Raw genomic sequence first — 10,940 nt, 5'->3', positions numbered from 1 at the left:
ACATCGACACCTTGGTAGACTCGGTGACAGGGTACCATTTCCTCAGCTTCATGGATGCGTACACCGAGTATAACCAGATCCCGATGCACCGACCTGATAAAGACAAAACAGCGTTCATAACGCCAGGAGGCACCTATTGCTACAAAGTAATGCCATTCGAGTTGAAGAATGCAAGAGCCACCTACCAAAGGCTAATGAGCAAGGTCTTCCACGACCTCATCGGCAAAATAGTAGAAGTTTATGTCGACGACATCTTGGTGAAAACGGCATAACCGAGCAACCTTATAGACGATCTCCAAGCTGTCTTCAAGGCTCTAAGAAAATTCAAGATGAGGCTCAACCCATTCAAATGCACATTTGCCATGGAAGCTGGGAAATTCCTAGGCTTCATGATAACGCAAAGAGGGATGGAGGCCAATCCAGACAAATGTGAAGCTGTCCTCAAAATGACGAGCCCAGGGTGCGTCAAAGATGTGTAGCGACTCACCGAGAAACTTACGGCTTTATCCCGATTCTTCGGGGCCTTGGCAGAAAGGACCATCCCATTCTTCAACCTAATAAAGAAAGGAATCGTCTTCGAATGGACCTCGGCATGCGAGAAGCGTTTAGCCATTTCAAAAAGATACTCTCAGAACCCCCCGTGCTCAGCAAGCCCAAAGAAGGAGAACCTCTGTACTTATATCTGGCGGTGACCACACAAGCCATGGCGGCAGTCCTCATCCGAGAAGAAGACAAGACACAACGCCCAATATACTTTATCAGCAAAGTACTCCAAGGGGCGGAGTTGAAGTACACCAAGCTAGAAAAATTGTCTTACGCCCTACTAACCTCGTCCAGAAGGTTAAAACAATACTTCTAAGGGCACGTGATCATCCTAAGAACCGACCAGGCCATTCGACAAGTCCTCCAGAAACCCGACCTTGTGGGGAGAATGATGGTATGGGCAGTAGAACTGTCTCAATATGACTTGCAATACGAGCCCAGGCAGGCAATCAAAGCCCAAGCGATGGCAAATTTTCTGGTAGAAGTCACAAGAGAGACGCCAGACATACCGAGCACACGGTGAAAACTCCATGTTGACGGAGCATCCAACCAAACGTTCGGAGGGGTTGGAATCATTCTCGAGAACTCGGCAAGAGTAGCATACGAGCAGTCGATCAAATTCAACTTCCCAGTCTCCAACAACCAAGCAGAGTATGAAGCACTGATAGAAGGGTTAATCCTAGCTAAAGAAGTCGAAGCATCAAGGATAAAAGTTACCAGTGAATCCCAGATCGTCACCTCCCAGATAAACGACAGCTACCAAGCCAGGGACACGGTTCTACAAAAGTACCCGGAGAAGGTAAAAGAGCTATGCAAAAGCTTTGAGGAAGTTGTAATTCAGCATGTCCCTAGAGAAAGAAACGCCCGAACAGACCTCCTCTCCAAGCTAGCAAGCACCAAACCCAGTACGGGAAACAGGTCTCTAATCCAAGGGCTGGGAACTGAACCGGCAATCATCTTGTGCGCAACCCAGACGCCGAGCCCCCCTCATGGATAGACCCCATCTTCCGATACTTGGAGCACGGCGAAACTCCCGAGAACAAGAAGGAAGCAAAAACTACCAGGAGAGAAGCCCCCAAGTACGTGATCATACAAGGACAGTTATACAAGCGAGGGCTCCACCAACCCCTACTCAAATGCCTATGCCCTGACCAAACGGACTACGTCCTAAGCGAGGTCCATGAGGGGTGTTGTGGTCACCATATCGGAGGAAGATCATTGGCCAGAAAGATTATCCGGGCAGGGTATTACTGGCCAACAATGATGTCAGACCCAGGAGTTCGTAAAAAAATGCAAAAAATGCCAAGAAAATGCCAACTTCCACAAAGCTCCACCGAAGAACTCAGTCTGATGATGGCGCCTCGACCTTTCGCCTAATGGGGAGTCGACCTTTTATGACCATTCCCACCTGGGCTAGGTTAAGTAAAAATACCTAATAGTAGCCATAGATTATTACACTAAATGGGCGGAAGCCGAACCACTGGCTAGCATATCTTCGGCCAATTGTCAAAAGTTCATGTAGAGGCAAGTAGTCACTAGATTCGGAATCCCAGAATCCATCATATCAGATAATGGGACACAGTTCACCAACAAAAAGTTCAAAAAATTCCTCTCAGGACTAGGAATCAAGCAAAGGTTCTCCTCAGTCAAGCACCCTCAGAGCAACGGCCAGGTAGAAGCGGCCAACAAAGTCATCCTAAAAGGGCTAACGAAGCGACTTGAAGGGAAGAAGGGTTCATGGGCAGACGAGCTAGCCTCAGTCTTATGGTCTTACAGAACCTCCCCCCAATCATTTATCGGCGAAACTCCCTTCCGACTCACATACGGAGTCGACGCAGTCATCCCAGTCAAAATTGGGGAACCGAGTCCAAGGTTACTCCTCGGAGGAGGAAACGAGGCAATCGAAAAGGACTTGGTTGACGAGACAAGGCAAATAGCACATCTGGTAGAGACAGTAATCAAATAAAGTTTAGCCCTAAGGTATAACAACAAAGTGCTGAAGAGAAGTCTTGGGGAAGGCGAACTGGTCTTACGACGCAACGACATAGGACCACCAACCCCGGGAGAAGGCAAGTTGGCCGCCAACTGGGAAGGACCTTATAAGGTAAGAGAAGTCCTCGGCAAAGGCACCTACAAGCTGGAAAGGTTGGATGGAAGCGAGGTCCCGAGGACATGGAACATGATAAACCTAAAAAAATTCTACTCATAAGAAGAAGCGGCCACAAGACCTAACGACCCCGCTCCCTCAATACTAATTTTCTTTCCACCTTTTTCACTTAATTATGTATTACATCATTCCTTTGTTTTTAGTTCTATATATATATATATATATATATATATATATATATATATATAGTAACTTCGTTTTTTGCAAGATATACGTCAATACAACAAGACAGCAAAACGGCGAACGGTCGACCTAACAGAGACCCGGGACTGATCACCCCGGGAACCAAAGGGACCCAAAGTTAAAATGCGCAATTAAAAGCAACAAGCAACAAAGATGGTAAATACCATAAAAATGGTAAACCAAACACCAAATAAAGCCACGACAGCCCAGATAAGTAAAACGATAAAGAAAGCAAAGCCGTGATGGCCCGAGCAAGCGAATACCAATACAAAACCACAAACGGCTTAATTAAAATAAAATATCAAAGTATGCATTACAGTCTGAAGGCGCCTTGAACAGGCCCAAAAGCAAAAGCAAATATAAAGACTAAGAGAGAAATACAAAAGCAAAGGGAGAAGTATCCATCTCAAGGCATGTGGATATCTACGATCTTCCCATCCTTAATCGTTTTGAAAGCACCAATCTGGAAAAGATCGAGGTCTGGAACCAGCACATCCACCTGAGCCTTGATCCCCCTCCTCAGTGAGCTTCACGGCCTCCCGAGCCCCCTTCGCAATCTCTTTATTATTTTTCTTCAGAGAGGATACCTCCTGGTGAGTAGCCGTAGCCGAGCTCTCTGCCAATTTCATCTTCTCCTCCAAATCCTTAATCTTCTTCTCAGCAGCAGTAGTTTCAGCACGAGAAGCATTCAAATCTTTCATCAAGGAGAGGTCCCGATCCACCAGCCTGTTGATCTCCGTAGCATCCTTCTCTGCCTTCTTTTCCCGCTCCAGCAATTTTGTCTTCAGAGACTCCTCCCGAGATCTCAAGTCCGTCAGATCCTTCTGGGAGTTCCGAAGCTTCCCTTCCAAAGTATGAATATTGCCCAAGACATGTTCCACCTTCTTGGCAATAGCGGTAGCTCGGAGAAGGCTGCGATAAATCCATCTTGCCTAGCCGGCAAGGTCGGCATCTCGAAAAAACTCCTCAGTGCCAGCGAGCAATTGGGACTCAATGAAACCCCCAGCATCAAAATTTTTCTCCATGACGAAAAGAGCCTTCCCCGAGTCCTGCTTTCTTTTTTTTAAATTACCAATGATCTGTAAGTCATCGCCAGACCCCAGACCCTCCTCCTCCAAAGGGACTGACGTTGGGATTTTTGCTAGTGAAGAATTTCATAAAAACAGTCGCGTTGTAGATATAGTCCCTAAACCGACAGAAATCCCTTCGTACAAATGTTTTGATTGTCACAAGTAACAAACCCCTTTAAAATTGTTAACCGAGTATTTAAACCTCGGGTCGTCTTCTCAAGGAATTGTAGGGAGGTATGTTCTTATTATTGGTTATGAAAAAGTGCGTTTGGGGTTTTGGATTAAGGTAAAAGGTTAGTTGGGCAATGGGTACAGGTATATTTTCAAAGCAATAAAAGTAAATGAATGACTGTAAAATAAACTTTTGGCAAGGTGTAAGAACTGGAAGTCTTATCTTAGTTATCCTTATCAATTGTGATGAGAATTGGATTTTTCTCCCACTTTGTTAACCTCTAACTATAAAGGTAAGTTAAGTGGATGAATTAATTCTAATTCTCAACTAACAATGAGTTTGATAACTCAAGAGTCACCAATTATTTAACCAAGACCAAAAGGAAAGAAAATTGTATCTACTGGAATAACAATATCTTCAGATTGGGGATAATAAAAAAAAGCAAACACAATTCTGAAATACCTCAATTATATTAAATAAAATATTCAAATCATAACATGGGAAAGTTCATAAATTTAATTGGAAAAATAAATAAAAAGGAACATTAAACCTGAATCGAAAGTCACCCTTAAAAACCAAGAGAAGTCCTAAATCCTAGTTTCTAAAAATCCTAATTTCTAATCTTAATTCTAATCCTAAGAGAGAGGAGAGAACCTCTCTCTCTGAAAACTACATCTAAAAATATGAAAAGTGAATTATGAGAGCCTGATTTGAATGGATGCAATTCCTCTACTTTATAGCTTCTAATCTGAGTTTTCTGGGACGAAAACTGGGTCGAAAACAGCCCAGAAATCGCTGGAGAAGAAATCTACCATGCTGGTTTTTCGTCACTGCGATGTGGCCGCATGGAGCACGCGGTCGCGTCACCTAGCGTCAGGGCCACTATGGCATATTATATATCAAATCGAAGCTCCGGACGTTATCTTTCCAACGCAACTGGAACCGCATCATTTGGATCTCTGTAGCTTAAGTTATGGTCGTTTTAGTGCGAGAGGGTCAGGGTGTCAGCTTTGCAGTTTCTCCAACTTCTTGTATTCCTTTCACTTTTGCATGCTTCCTTTCCATCCTCCAAGCCATTCCTGCCCTATAATATCTGAAAACACTTAACACACATATCAAGACATCTAATGGTCATAAGAGAGGATTAATAATAAGCAAATATAAGATCAAAGAAGCATGTTTTCAATCATAGCACAAAATCAGGAAGGAAAATGTAAAACATGCGAATTGTATGAATAAGTGAGTAAAGAGTTGATAAAAACTACTCAATTGAGCATAAGATAAACCATAAAATAGTGGTTTATCAACATCCCCACACTTAAACAATAGCATGTCCTCATGCTAAGCTCAAGGAAAACTATAAAGAGATGAAGAGGAATGATAGAATGTATGAGATGCAACCTATGAATGCAACTAAATGCAACATGCTTTTACCTACTTGGTTAAAAGTAAACAATTCTTTTAAGAACATATATGAATGGATTTCACTAATTCAAATCATAAAAATGAAGTATAAATAGACTTGCAAGGAGAAAATAGCTCATGAAAGCCGGGAACAAGGGATTGAGCATCGAACCCTCACTGGTAGTGTATACACTCTAATCACTCAAGTGTTTAAGGTTCGATTCTCTCAATTCTCTACTAACCTTGCTTTCTAAGGCTTGTTTTTCTTCTACCAATCAACAAAAATTTAATGCATAAATGCACATATCAAGAGGTCTTTTAAGGGTTGTAATGGGGTTAGGGTCAAGGTAGGATTGTATTTGGCCAAGTGGACTAAAATCTGAATCCTTAATTAACTGAAACTTTCCCACCTAACTTAAACAATCCATGTAATCATAATACAACATCTAACCATCCATTAACCATGTTTTCCACATATTCATGCATTCTAATTTCAAGTACAGTACATATGCATTGCCTTCACTACTTACTTTGGGGCATTTTGTCCCCTTTTTCTTATTTGCTCTTTTTCTCTTCTTTTTTTTTCAATGCATATGATTAAATTATTGGATGCATGAATCATGTCCTAAACATTTCTTTCACATTTTTAGAAAATTCTAACATACTCAATTCTCAAACCAAATGTTTCCAAATTCACTTCCCCACACTTAATTCATGAGCACTCTCACTAGTCTAAGCTAACCAAGGATTCAAATTAAGGATATTATTGTTTTCCGCTTAGAGTTAATGATGTGCTAAAGTAAAGAATAAAGGGGTATAATAGGCTCAACATTGGTTTGCAAGGGATAATGAAAGGTAAGGCCATATGGGTATGTAAGCTCAGTGAAACAAATGCCTCAATCATGTAAGTGCATGCATACATCAAATAATGGAATATAGAATTAAGCAAGACAAAGATCACAATTTTAGAGAGAAAAATACACACTAAAACAAAATTTTGGTTGATAAAATGCAACCAATTCAAATAGGTGATAAACCCCATTTTGAGGGTTTATCTTGTGTTGATTTCAAGGGTTTTATCAATGATTCCACACGCTTTCTATATGAAAATACAAGACTTTGTGTTCCTTTCCTAATTTTGCCCCATGGATGAAAACATGCTTATTTTGCACTAAAATAGATACATTTCTAATCTTCTCTTGGTGCCATTCGATGTCGTGACCTGTGTGTTAAGTGGTTTCAGAATATAGGGCAGGGATGGACCGGAAGAGAGAAGGAGGACGGGTGCAAAGGAAGGGAGCATGAGAATTGAGCTTTGGAAATTTCAGCATGGGCGCGTGCGCGCACTTGACGCGTCCGCGTGGATTGAGCAGCTAGAAGTCGAAGCCAAGAGCCAAGCCACGAGCCGGCTTGCGTAGCGGCTAGGCCATGATCTTCAGTGGCGCGCACGCGTACATCACGCCTCCGCGCACATTACAAGATGCTTCGGTGGCGCGCACGCGTACATTGCGCGTGCGCGCCGATGTTCGAATATGATTTTTTTTAGAGCCACGTGACTTAGGCGTGGAGGCAGTTGGGAATCCCATTTTGGGAAAATGCCTTGGCGGGAAAAGCTTAAGAAGACCAAAGGAACAAGGGTTAAGGACTTTTAGCTCATTTTCTAGATTTTAGATTTTTTTTAGGGATAGTTAGTTACACTCTTGGAGAAGGAGAGAGAGATTCCAAGCTCTCACTAGGGTTCATCTTCATCCAATTTCTGAATTTTCAATCACTCTTTGGTGAGATCCATTGCAATTCTTAATTCACTTTGTTCATGTCATAGATCTTCTTCTCCAATCTCAAGTAGTACTTGTAATTGCTCAATTCTCATAGATCTAGGATTCAACTTTGTAGTTTTGGATTTTATCAATTCCTTGAGAATTTGATTTTCATTGTTGTTCTTTGATAATTGTTGTTAGTTCCTTGTGTTGCAATACTTTTAATTCTATTTTTTTTCTCATTTTTACTATGACTTTCATTCTTGCTCATCAAATGTTTGATAAAATGTCAACACTAGTTATGGAGTAGAAATTTCTTACTTGGCATAGGGTTTGGGCCATTAGAAGAAGTTGAATAGTTGTGTCAATTGTTGATTTGGAATTAGGGATTACTAATTGACTTGGAGTGCACTAAAACTAGATTTCCATAAGGTGAAGCTAGGACTTGTGACTCAAGTTGATTACTCTCATTTGACTTTCCTCTATGCCTAGGGGTTAACTAAATGAAGCAAGGCCTAATTGTTGTCATCATTGAAGGAACTATAAGGATAGAATCTCTAATGCCAACCCTAAGCCAAGTCTTTTAATGATTGATTGTTTGTTTCCTATTACTTTGCTAAAACCTTCAAAGAATCCTAACAAGGCTTTCTAATCAATAAGATGCACACTTTAGCAATTCCAAGGGAGGACGACTCGGGAGACTAGTACTCTCGGTTATAGATTGTAGGATTGTTTGGTGCGAAGTTTAAGTGTCGATTAGACTATACTCACGATCGTATTCATCATTGAATTCTAAATCGGCATGTTAAATTTCGTTTATCAATAGGCTCAAAATCTCACAGGTTTTGTGTGTCCGAACTCTAAACCATGTTCCAAAATAATATTTTTTCAAACAAGTGTAACATTAAATTTTATTCAAATTAGTGAAATGTTCTAAAAGGTTTCTTGAAAAAGAAAATATTACTTTAACCAAGTGGTAAAATATGCAAAAATCAAACAAGTATGCAAATGCAACAACTAATCTACAAAGAAAATTTAAACATTGGTGTTTGAGACAAGAAAGTTCTAACCCATGGAGATCGGTATCGACCTCCCCACACTTAAAGATTGCACCATCCTCGGTGCATGTTGAGATGTGCAGGTGGATGGGTTGTTCCAACTGATGCTTTTCTTCAAGATTTTGCAGATGGACTTGTCTATCTCCCCATGTAAACTTTTTTCAGTTCCCTTTCTGGTGGCCATCCTGAAAGAAAAAGGAAAGAAAAGTAACCTAAAAATAAAGATAGAAAATAAATGAAATATGGGTTGGGTAATGCCAAATGATAATGGTCTCATTTACATGGAAGCTTCAACATGTACGTGAGAAAACAATAGAAGCCATGGCATACCAGTGGAATAAAATTTGAAACATAGGGGAGGAGTGTAGGTAGTGGAAGTATCAATACAAGCTTATGTCAATGCAGATGGAGTGTAGGTATCATAAAAGATTGGCATTGGCAGATAATTAATATCATCCCACATTGTAAAACAAGTTACCAAAATAATTTCAAGAAAAGATGCAACAGTAGAATACGAAATTTTTTTTTAACACCAATGGAAAATTAAAAAATTCAGAAAAGAAAATAAAAACAATATGCACAAAATTAAGATGCGATGAATGAGATATGCAAATAAATTAAGTAAAATAAAATAAAAGATAAGAAGAATGAGAAGGTGAAGAAGTAAAGTAAGAAAGAAGAAAAGATAGAAGAAATTAGGATTGGGGAAGAAAAGATAAGATATTTGGCAAATTAGGATAAGCTGTGCGGCGCAAGCGACGCGGACGCGTGGGGCACGCGGTCGCGCGACTTGCGCTGTAAGTTAATCGACGCGGTCGCGTCGGTCACGCGATCGCGTGACTCAATTTATGCTGCTGGCGCGAGGGCAGCCTCGCGCTCGCACAACTCTCTGTTCAAAATCTTATTTTGCCAAATTTTGGGTGACGCGATCGCGTGGGTAACCATTTTTGGAAAACAACGCGGTCGCGTGGGGCACGCGTTTGCGTCGCAGGGCTTGGGCTTCTAGCACGAATTCAGCCCAATTCCAGCACAACTTTCGGCCATACACCCTTTTACGTCAATTTACAGGGCCACGCGGTCGCGTGGGAGGCCAAAGTTCCACATGACGCAGTCGCGTGGGGTCAAATGATGCTAAAGGCGCGACTCCAGCCACGCTCTCGCGTGACTCTCTGTTCAATGCTTTTCTTCCTCGCGCACTAGTGACGCGGACGCGTCAGCGACGCTGCCGCGTCGCGTGCGTGTTTTTCCTCTTTTTTTTTTTTGAAAAATACAGAGTGCAGTATGCAGAATGCAATGCTTAATGTGAATGCTATGCATGATTCCAGGTTCAATAAAATAAAATAAAACTAAAAAACAAACAAAACGAAATAGAATAAATTGAAAAAGAACGATCATACCATGGTGGGTTGTCTCCCACCTAGCACTTTTAGTTAAAGTCCTTAAGTTGGACATTTGAGAAGCTTCCTGTTATGGCAGCTTGTGCTTGAACTCATCCAGAAATCTCCACCAATGTTTGGAGTTCCAGTAGCCTCCGGGGTCCCAAACAAGGCGCAGAAAGCCTTCAAGCAAGTTAAAGCAAGTGATAAGGCCCCAAGAGTGTTGATTTCTAGAGTGAATTCCGGGGTCCCAAATCTTGCTTTTGCACCCGTCTTCTTGTTGAGCAATATTGTTCCATCCGGGTGGCAAGTAGTCTGAATTCTCACTGAAGCAGCCAGATAACTTCCTAGACCCATTCAGTTGAGCTCTACACCAACCTTTGCATTTAAATGTTGAGCACACAACCATGTTGAACCTTGCAGGATAAATCTTATCTTCGACCATCTTCTTCTTACTCTTAATGCCACAGAGAGCTCTAAGTTGACCATCCGTCTCCAGTAGCCCATATTCAAGTGGAATTAGAAAGCTAAGGGATATGAATTTTACCCACTTGAATGTTGTGAAGGATGATGGCAACTTAGGGGGAGGTATTTTTAATGAAATTGCAAGCTCCACTCCCTTGTGCTCTTCTCTGATAATTACCACCTCTTTGCAAGCTTCTTCAATTTCAACCTCTTTCTCTTGGTAGCTTTCTTCCAATTCAATCTTTTCTTCATTGCTCACCAAGGGTATGGGAGGTTGTGCTTCTTCTTCTTGAATCTCCATCTCTTGATCAACCTCTTCCAAGTCTTTAACTGTGATATGCCTTGGAGGTTGTACACCCTCCTCAGCATCAATTTCAAATGTCTTGGAAGGGGGTTCTATGACTGGACTTTCCCATGGAGGTTCTGTATCTCCTAAGTCTTCAACCACTTCTTCCTCTGCAATTATTATGGCTTCCTCCACTTGTTCCAATACAAAGCCATGTTCCTCATTGTCCACTGAAGTTTCGAGTATCTCCTTCATGCTTTGCTCTTCTGTTGATTCTCCACATGTAGCCATGGGAGTTCTTTGAGTGCTTAGATATTGGAAAGCTATTATATTTACTAACTCGCCTAAGGTGTCCACAAAATCTTGCACACTCTTATTTATCCTTTCTTGCCTTTCTGAAGAGTTTTGAAGAAAAACACGAAGTCTGTCATCCATTGGAGGTTGGGATGGATATGAGGA

Source organism: Arachis stenosperma, chromosome 7, assembly GCF_014773155.1.
Source record: "Arachis stenosperma cultivar V10309 chromosome 7, arast.V10309.gnm1.PFL2, whole genome shotgun sequence".
NCBI classification, from domain to species: domain Eukaryota; kingdom Viridiplantae; phylum Streptophyta; class Magnoliopsida; order Fabales; family Fabaceae; genus Arachis; species Arachis stenosperma.
This window is presented reverse-complemented; position numbering follows the sequence as displayed.